Source organism: Triticum aestivum, chromosome 4B, assembly GCF_018294505.1.
Source record: "Triticum aestivum cultivar Chinese Spring chromosome 4B, IWGSC CS RefSeq v2.1, whole genome shotgun sequence".
Classification (NCBI taxonomy): domain Eukaryota; kingdom Viridiplantae; phylum Streptophyta; class Magnoliopsida; order Poales; family Poaceae; genus Triticum; species Triticum aestivum.
The window spans coordinates 244,937,101-244,947,768 of record NC_057804.1 but is presented as its reverse complement, the minus strand read 5'-3'; the positions used below and the strand labels follow the sequence as shown (position 1 = coordinate 244,947,768).

The 10,668-nt window shown below is 42.8% G+C and overlaps 1 long non-coding RNA gene across 7 annotated transcripts; it reads left to right on the top strand.

Moving 5' to 3' along the window:
• Positions 1-4,730: 4,730 nt before the first annotated feature.
• On the top strand, positions 4,731-9,621 carry LOC123091916 (uncharacterized). 7 transcript variants are annotated; one of them, XR_006443806.1, is made up of 7 exons: positions 4,736-5,598; positions 5,664-5,795; positions 5,978-6,112; positions 6,218-6,317; positions 6,832-7,038; positions 7,400-8,191; positions 8,531-9,621. It is a non-coding gene; the product is annotated as an uncharacterized lncRNA (long non-coding RNA). The 7 variants fall into 7 exon arrangements; XR_006443801.1 differs by having other exon boundaries at positions 4,738-5,598; positions 7,400-7,713; positions 8,148-9,621; XR_006443805.1 differs by having other exon boundaries at positions 4,731-5,598; positions 6,829-7,038; positions 7,368-9,621.
• The last annotated feature ends 1,047 nt before the right edge of the window (positions 9,622-10,668 follow it).

The window sequence follows — 10,668 nt, the reverse complement described above, 5'->3', positions numbered from 1 at the left end:
AACATGGTCCACACGACTGACCTCCGCATCATCCTGATAATAGTCATTATTAATAAGATGTATAAAAAAGGATCCAAGGGAGTCAAGTTCTACCTCTTGATCCGAATCTTCAACATCTTCGGCCGGATTAGCAGCTTCGCCGGTTTTCTTCTTGGCTGCTTTCTTGGTAGCTTTGCTCTTGGCACGATGAGCCCTTGCCGGTTTATCTGAAGTTTTTCTTTTCCAAAAGGAGTTGTTGGGCTGTAAAGATTAAACAAAGATTTATTAGAATAATGTTAAAGCGGAGGAGGATCAAGAAAGTACAAAGTTAAAATATTTACCGTTGGTGGTTTGTTGACGGTGTAAAAGGGGGCTAGCCCGGTTTGGCTGCATGCGGCGATTGGTTCGTCTAACATCTTCTTCACCGATTTGGTGACTTCGTCATCAGTCACCTCCATTTCATTAAACCGTTGAGGATCGTTGGCATTGTCGGTATACTCATGCATTAATCCGGAGCGGCGACTTAAGGGCAGGATGTGCCATTTAACCCAACAGCGCATGAGATCAACACCAGTCAAACCATTGGCCAGGAGAGCCTGGAGCTTGGCGAGTTAAGGAGCATAAGTTTGCCGCTCTTTGGCAGTTAATCATCGAGGTAATGGGTGGCTGTTGCTAAGCCGGTGAGGACGGTAACCCGGCAAGGGATTCTCTTCAGTAGGGGCAGTGTTCTGACAGTAAAACCAAGTTTGTTTCCAGTCTTTGGGATGACTGTGGTGTGATGCATGTGGGAAATCAACTTCCTTCCTCTTCTGGATTGATGCCCCGCCAAGTTCCGTATTAGGACCATCAGAAAATTCAGTTCGGCAGTTTAGATGGAAGAAGTCCCGGAACAGCTCAACAGATGGTTCTTCTTGAAGGTAGACTTCACAAAATACTTGAAAGTTGCATATATTTGATACGGATTTTGGTCCAATATCTTGTGGATGGAGTTGGAAGCTCGCAAGGACATCCCGGAAATTTTTTGATCCAGGAGGGCTGAAGCCCCGGTCTAAGTGCTGCATAAAAACAATAACTTAACCATCCCGAGGCTCAAGAGGGCACTCAGGGCCAGGAACTCGCCAATGAAGGACATTTTTTGAGGCTAAAGCACCCGCCACTACATATCCGTTGATCTGCGTTTCCGTGATCCGAGATGGAACCCAGTTCAAGCGGCGAATTGCTTAGTCATCTTGGAAACAAACTGTAAAGGGAAAAATGAAGGCCGGTCTACGACAGTTGGTTGGTACGTACTAATCATTGTTAAACCGGGGAATTTGATGAAGGCATATAAGTAAGTTAAACCGGAGTTTATTATTCACGACAAGACGGCGGTTTAAGAGAGGGCTAATGATATATGGCGGATTACCAACTATTCAAAGTTTAAACCGCCCTTAGGTGGAGGGGCCAGAGATGAAAATTTACTAAGTGTTGACAGAAAAAGGTTTCACACAATGATGAAATTTATTTGGATCTACCATGCTTCAGTAAAGAAAAATTTCTGCGACCTATAATGGTGTTAAGTAGAACAGAGAAGGTCGTGCGCTCTACTGAGGATTCTTTGCAAAAAAGGAAGATCTACTAGTACTGAAAATGGATGCGGAGTAACTACCGCACGGGATCTACGTTACTGTTGGATCAAAGCAACCATGACAGAAGGAAAAACGAAGAACTGAGATGGACGAGGAACTGTACAGAAGAACTCGTGAACCCTAGCACAGATCTAAAGATGCGGGAAAGAGAAAACTTACCAGTGCACATCTACTGTGGAGGGATGCCGTGAAAACTCTGGTTCGATTCAGGGTGATGCAGCGGCCAGAGACGAAGACGACGGTGCGCTCTGTGGTGGCGGCGGAGCTTGAGCAGTGGGGTTCGCGAGAGGAAGAAGAAGAGGCAAGGGAAAGCATGGAAAGACCCGTCGGCTTTATTTATAAGGAGAAAGGGATAAGTAGCAGTCGCAAGAATCGAGGAGCCTGAAGCGGCAAAGAGGGCGCGCCTGTCGCCTTGATTTTCGGGATACCATTAATGAAGGCAATCTTTTTAATATAGAGATGATGTCATGATGGTCCATTGCTGTGACTATAGGATGACGTCACGGCGGTTTAACAAAGTTTACAGGAGAAGACAACATGGCGGTTTACGAGAATATAAGGAGATGTTCACAAGATTTCTTTAAGTATTGAAGATTGACATGAATAGGTTCAAATCAATCTGGGGCCTAATGTTGGGCATATAACTACTGAGTGTAAACCGGCCAGGAGGGCCCGGTTCACCTTCAACTATGTTGAAGCCCACGAAGATCCAGAAGATGGTGTTTTACTGCTGAAGCTTAGAAGCCCAGAGCCCAAAGGCGGATTAGGGCCCATAATGGTAAATCGCCATGGTTATGTAACTTGTAATGTAAGTTAGGAAAGGAGAGACCGAGCCGGACACTTCTATGAGTCGACCTCGTGACTCTGTAGACCGGCCAGGCGTCAACCTGTGTATATAAAGGGACAACCCGACGGCGGTTCAGGGACAAGAAACAACAACTCGAGACTCAGGCGAAGTGTATTTGCTCCGTAGTCATCAAAACCCAATCAATCCCATCACAACTAGACGTAGGCTTTTACCTTCATCGAAGGGGCCGAACTAGTATAAAAACTCCCGTGTCCCTGGTCCGATTTAACCCCTTCAAGCTAACCCGTTGCAATGGCTCCACGACTAAGTCCTTTCATGAGGACATCTGACGTGTTAATTCCATGACAGAACCTGACCTGAGAACAATTCTTCATCTCCTGTAAGCGTTGACTTGGGATTCGAAGTGTTGGTCCTCGTGCTTTGGGAACTACAGTTTCCTTACTAACTGCTCGTGTTTGGGTGCTCTACGGTGGAGACGGTGCTGGGTTACTATCTGATGGGGTTGGGGTTAGAAGGGGTGTAGCTGGTTCTCTGTCCAACCGGGTAGGGGTAGAATCTGCGAGAGTCTGGGTTATTTGTGGTGGGGCTGGTTCTTGGGCAAATACAACTGTGGTTCTATCTGCATCAATTGGTAGCACTATCTTTTCCGAAGACCGTGTTGATACTCCCTTAGATACTGCCATCACCCTCTCCAATTCAAATGGCTGATAAACAAGAAAAGTAATTGAATGTATAGACATTGTGTGATAGACAGGTCCAATGGATAGTGGGGAATAAAAGAGGGCATGAAATAATTCATATTTATGTTGTCTAACCAAACAGGATAGCATGACACAGTTTCACATATATGATGGCTAACTAAATAGGATAGCATGACACAATTTCACATTATGATGGCTAACTAGAAAATATGGACAGACATAGTTCAAAATATGATGACTATGTAAACAGGATGACATGATATAACTATATAATGTGTTTATTAAATAGGTTGGCTTGCCATATTTCACATACATGCCGCCTATGGAAACATAATAGCATGATATAATTCACGAATAGAATGACATAATTCAAAATATGATGACTATAAACACTAAACAAGATGAGGTGATATGACTGTATGATGTCTTTATTAAATGGGTTGCCATGCCATAATTTAGAGAGATGTTGTGTACGTAAACATGATGGCATGATATAATTCAAATATATAATTTATATAGTAAGCAAATAAGCAGATAGCCATCCATATATGATGTAAAAACTAAGCAATGCAAGACAACATGCATGACATGGGTAATATAACCTAGCCTAGGTTGAGCATAGACCTCAGGGGGGAAATAGGACTGGTCATCAGTCTCTGAATCCTCCTCCGAGGAGCTCTCTATAACCAGCAAGATGTCTGCTTCAGCAGGTAGATTTGTGTGATCTGAATACCATGTTTTCACTCCAGATACTTCCATCACCACTTTAAATGGCTGATGCACGGGAAGAGTAGTTGAATATACAAACGTTGTCGATAAATGGAACACGTAATACAAAAAATGATAGCATGATATAATTCACATACATGATGATTGTCTAAATAGCATGGCATTGCATAATTCACATATATAATGCCTTTGCAACAAGAAAGCATTGCATAATTCACATGCATAATGTCTTGCAACAAGATGGCAATGCATAATTCACATATATGGTGATTAGACACTAAACAGGTGGCATTCACACACAGCATGTCTAAACTAATCAAATGACATAGCAATGCAAGACACCATACGCATGATATGAACAATATAACCCTGCGAAGTTAGAGCATACACCTATGTGGGGAAATAGGACTGGACATCTGTCTCTGAATTCTCCTCTGAGGAGCTATCCGTAACCAGCGAGATATGCTCTTCGTCAGATAGCATAGTCTGCTCTGAAGACCTTGCTTTCACTCCGAAAGTTTCCATCATCGTGTCAAATGGCTGATGCACACGAAGGGTAGCTGAATGTACTAACATTATTTACAAATGTAATACGAAAAAAGGATGACCTGATATAATTCACATATAAGATGACTGGTTAAGCAGGATGGCATTGCAAAATTCACATATATGATGCCCGGCTAAATAAGATGGCATTGCATAATTCACATAAACGATGAATAAAATAAACAGATGACATTCACACAAAGCATGTCTAAACTAAGCAGACGACATATTTGTTGCATAAAGAAAGCAATGCAAGACACCATATGCATGGTATAACCAACATCAGCATGCCAAGTTAGAGCAAAGAACTTAGCGGGTAAAAATGAGTGGTCTTCTCCTTCTAAATCCCCCGCGGAACATATATCTTCCTCTCGAAGAGGGGCTGCCTTTGCGCCTACCATGGAGCAATGTCTGCGTGAAATTTTTGGCCAATCCCCTCCGCGTGTTTCGCAGCCAATCCTATCCTCCCCTCGGTCTCGTACCAGTCGCCGCACAAACCCTAGCCCCCATTCCCCTCGATCCCCATAGTCTCTCCGCCTCCTCGTCCCGTCACCACGTCCTCCGCCATGGAGCCTCTCCGCCGCGTGCGTCACCCTTCTCCACCATACTGCCCTTCCACCTCGCCTTCCTTCTCTTCTCTCACTCGCGGCGGGGACGGAGGTGACTCGAGGCGGCGGCCAGGGTGACTCCACGCGTCGGCTAGCGAATCCAGGCGGTAGTGGCGGTGAGGCCATGCGGGCGCCGTCAACCCAATATGTTGCCCTGGTCCTGTGGTGGGCGGCCGGGTCAGCGGGTCGGAGCGGGGGCAGTAGGCCGTGGGAAGTCAGCGCCTCCACCCTTCCTCCTCCCCTAGCCCATTCCCCAATCAACACAGCCGCCACGCCAATCCCACCTCCTACCTCCTCCCTCCCGCGTCACCATAGCCGTCGGTCCCCTCCCTCCAGATCCATCTTCTCTCCCTTGTTAGCCGCCGCTGCACGAACCGCGCCAATCTTTGGGCGCGGCAGGGGCTGATGGAGTGGCGGATCCGGGCATGCTCCCACCCTTAGGTACTCCACGATGACGGCCAGTTCGGAGGGAGAAGGTAGAAAGCAATGGCGAGTCCTGCGCCTCTGGGTGGAAGCAGCGGGGTTGGTCGAGCAGGGGATGTGGTCGGGGTCAGCAGTTGAAGGAGGCTCGCCGGCCGGAGCAGCAGGAGGTGATTCAGGTTTGCCTTCACCTCCTCACTCTCTTTTCCCCCTCTTGTCTCATGGATGGTTGTGCTGACTGCAGGAGCGCCTCGAGGAGTGGAAGGGAGAGGTCGTGCAGGACAGGCCAACAAGAGCAATAGAGCAAGGAGGATAAAATATTCGATCAGCCCTATATCTTCTTCTCGATGCAGCTCCGCATGAGGAGTCATGCTAGGTAACTTCTTGCATATCGGGGAAACATTGCCAAATATTTATTGAAGAAAGTGTTCCCTTTCTTGTTCCCATTGCTCGATAAGCATGCTCATGTTTCTCTCTCTCTCTCCATTTGGATGTCACTGATTCGACCATTTAGTACTTGATGTTCCATCGCTGAGTGTTCCCTTAATGGCACTTTAGGTATCCTGGGGTGATTCAAGATGCTTAGGTGTATCACACTGCATGGTACACATGCCATTTTTGCAGGCTGCTCTGAGATACACTGATTTAGATACAACCACATGTCTGCAGCAATTTCTTACTCTTGGTATAAAGGTACTTCTTGCTTCTTCTTTTTTTCAAATGCACTCCTGCTTCACTTCAACTCCCAACTATAGTTGCATATCTGCTATATTCCTGATTCAATTAATTCTGTACCAGACCAACTCATGGTGTGGGAAGCATCTCATATGGTTCACCGAATCAATTGATGAATCTGAAGCGATTCAAGAGGAGGAGCAAAAACTGGTTATGCCTATAGGTTGTCCGAACGACACCTTTAATTCTAGTTACCTTGTTTGTTCTCCTTCTGTGTGATATCACTTTGTTCTATATAGTTGTCACTGGGACATATATATTACTTCTTGCATGAATCATGGATGTATGAAGACATGAAGTCAGATATAATATAAAGCAAAATACATATGAATACTTTCAAGACAGATCTTTATGTTCATTTACAGGAAGATACATTATAATAGTATTAGTGGGCGCATTTGTCCACTAATATGTTCGTTTAATTTGGTAACCAATGTTTTTCATCTCAAGTACCATTAGGAACATTTGGTAGATAATTATTTTATTCAAGATTAAACATGTTGTTTTGATGTATTTTGCTCTCGATATTCTGTAAATGTTTTGTATACTTTGTTTTGTTACAAGCAAACGTCTGGGTTTATGGTTACCTCGTTTCTATATGCATACTTTATATACGTGTTGATGATTTTGTAGTAGTAAATTACTAAGTCTTCTCTTTATATTTTGTCCACAAGAAGTGAAACGGAAGGCCATGAACAATGCGTCTCCGGGAAGTGAATTTTATGGTGCCTTGCATTCTGCTCATTTGGCGCAATTGTTCATCACAAAGTGGAGGGGAGAAGTCTGGCTGCTACTGATGGGAAATGGGTGCCTCTCCAGTCAACCGAGCAATGACAAATCCAACTGGAAAGGGCTCTGTGGTGATCTTCATGTTATCAGTAAATGTCCGTGATTTTCCTTGCTAACAGTTGTTATCTTTTAAGGCTACAAGTTTAGCCCTGTATGCAATACAAAACATTCAAGCAAATAATTTGTGCTTTATCTTTTGAAACGCGTGTGCAGCATTTTTTTCTCTTTTATCCAAGCTACTATGCAAAATTGTATTGTTTTACGGCCATTTGATTCACAAGAGTGAGCTTTGTGGGACTAGGATAGTACATGCATGTGCAGTATTACAGATACACAGTTAGCTATCGAATGATTCTTATTTGTAGTTATCTGAAATATTACTTCCTGACTTTAAATGTACCTTCTTTCTTTATCTATGTACAAGCTCAACACATGGTGTTCCCTTCTTGATTCCAGCTGGAAAGGAAGCCATGCGTCGGCGTACGTCAATGATTCGGGTGCCTGCGGCATGACGACATTGCAGAAGCACGCATCGTTCTTCGACGGCAAACAAGGATGCATTTGTTTTCCATTCAGTTTCTTTTTGTTCCCTACGCTTTTTCTCAGAGAGATTTCTCTAAGTGATTCTCCGTTTGGTGTTCGTTGATTCTGTCTCACGTACAATTTATCCTCCTTGCATATCAGCGTTTTGGGCCCTCGGATTTGGATTTGCAGCCTCCACAATGAGTGCCACCTTCATCAATGGCGTCCTTGGCCCCCAGATAAAACCGGTAATCCTTCGACAACAAAATCATACGTCTTTGTCTATAGGAGTTATTTTCTCTATTGGAGTTGAGAAGGATGACATAGCGAAGGAGGATTCCGACATGGTAGCTCCCACAATCACGCAGTTGGAGAGCATGCGCGAGTTCGGTAAACTATGTATTCTATTGGTATAGCTCTGAAAGGTTAGGATGCTTTGGGTCGCGGCCTGAACTATGTATCTGTGGATATTATTACACTTTCAGCATGCTATTTCCTATTCTTTTGACATCAGTTTCTGTGAATTATGGCTGAACTATGATACTTTAGGTTGCATGCTCAACTAAGTGTAGTGTCATTACCGCTTTCTCCCCTGATTGTATTGTCCTTGCCATGTTATCCCCTAAAGGCTTACTCTTGCCATGTTATTCCCTAAATTATTACTCATTTCTTCTTTTGCCAGTGCTCCGCTTATGCATCATGTATTTAGTAGTACCAAAAAACGAGGTATGCTTCTTTACATTAAACAGTCTTTCCTTCTCAGTATATATGGAAGTATATGGGATGGCTTCCATAGAATACTAGTGTCTGTACTATATACTAGATGAAAATAATTTCCTTGCATGCGAACATATGCTAATTAGTAGCCGCACTACATTCCTGAAGCTTTTTTTGAACTATTGGGAAACATGAGAAAGTTGTTACACAGAAGTATATAGTTCTTGTTTCTATTTCAAACAAAACAAAGGCTAAAAGTTGCTACTTCTGTAGTACTCCTATATACAACAATTAGTGTTCAGCTAGACTGTCAATCTTACAGCTTGTTGCTAACCGCTACCTCTGTAGGCTTATGCCAGCGCTGGTGAAAAAGCACCTGCGGTTGGGAAGAAAGCAAAGCTGTAGCTATCATGCACCATCCATGCATGCAATTAGTTTACAAAAACAATTAGAAATTGTGATTCTAATCAGATTCATTGTATTACTGGATCTTTTGCATATCACAATCTCCTTGCTGACATCAGGTGAAGTTGTGGTCCAGGAGAAGAATGAAGATTTTATAGCTCTAGCTTCCCCCTTCAGATAGTCATGCTCTCCTCCTGGTTTAACATCCAGTTGTAGTGTGATAGCTTTGGCACACTTTCATGTAATATAGATCTCGCATATTTTATCTGTCTACTTGTTTTATGAGGAAACAACTCGACTAATGGTTAATGATCGGGTGTTGAGAACAAAAGTAGGTGGAATGCTCATTGATCATTAACTGTCTTTGCTGTTCTTACCATATGGGACTCTGCAAAAATGCAAATTTACAAGAGAAATCCAGTGCATGTGTTATGTTTCTAAATTTTCCCTAAATTGTTTTTGTAGAATTGCTTACCTAACCATCAATCTATTTGACTACAAGAATCTGCACCATGCTATTGTTCTTTTAGTCATACCCATCTTATTTAGTTTCTTGGGTTTCTAGCCCTGCTGACTTTCCAGGTGATTATTAAGTTAACTAATACTTTCTTATGTTCTCCTGTTAGCCAAGCCCATTTGTTGGGTTCAATTGTGTGTATGGAAAATTTGATGACTGGGATATGATCTCGTTCCTTTCTCATGATGCTATGTTCTGCCTGTTACATGACCTCGTGTTATAAATCTACTACATAAGTACCTAGAGATTCATTTCTTTCATTTTGGTGCCTACATTTGATCATAGGAAACTAAAAATACTCTACTTCTCATGCAAGATTGTATCCTATGTGAACTATGGAGTCATTCTGGAGGTATCGTTCTAGGATATTTATCTTTGTTGTTCTTAGATGAACCATCCATTAAATGGTTATCATATTTGTGCGGGAACTGGATAAAGAATGTACCTTTCACTTTCTTATACTATGTTGGTTGGCGCTGCCAGTTTGATTTTCCTTTAAACGATAAACAAGACAGAAGGACATGTGTGGCTTCTTTAGCTTTATATCATGTTATATTTGCATCTTTAACACCATCTTTTTCCATCAATATTGAGATGGTTCAGGGTCAAAAGCAATGCAAGATTGTTTCAATTTTGATTCTCATATTTATGTAGACTTATACCAGCGGCTGTCCTATTACTAGGATTACCTACATCTCTTGTCGGCCCTTACGGTCTAATGTTCCATGGTCTTTTTTCTTGAAGCACATTTTGTCTGTCCTACATGACAAGGAGTTTGGAGTGCCAATAGGGCTAGGATTAATCAACCACACAAGCCCTTGGATTAATGGTATATAGTATAGTATGGTTACTTTCAGCCTGACATTTTTTTAGAGAAAAGGCGCCGGCCGAGCCCAAGAAGAGCTCGAACCTAGCCCGACTTTGAATTAACAAAGCTATCAACCGGCTAGGATTACATGAGCACCACATTACAATGAAAATGAAAGAAAGACAAAGCAGAAAGAAAGGTACATGGCACAAAGTAGAACAGCACACCGGCAATGCCAATGAGCCAAAGCACTAAACGGCGATGCCGACGACCAATACTATGCGCACACCAACTAGCCACCTAAGGACATGGAAGGAGGGCACCACCGAGCAAGCATCGAGCTCCGGCTGCGATGTTTTATGTGTGTACTTTTAATTTGGTTGCAATAGGACTCTGTACTACCAAATTAAAATGTGTATGTATATCTCATTGTAGACAGCGGGCATCTACACCATTTCGTGCAACGTGTCAAACACGACTTCGTTTGTGAGCTGGGCTAGGTAGCATACATGCCTTTCAAATAACTATGCCTCATATGCACAACACATCGTGCACATGGAAAATAAAGTTTGGTGGCAAACACTGGTAAAAAAATACATCCTTAACTGATCTAAACATCTTATACAAATATGTTTCTTTAAGTCAGTTTTCTCATCATGATAACCATATTTTCAACTAAAACAATTCTTCCTTAGCTGGTCTACATGTTATACAAATATAATTAACTTTTCAAACTCGGATTTCGCAGCGTAATAG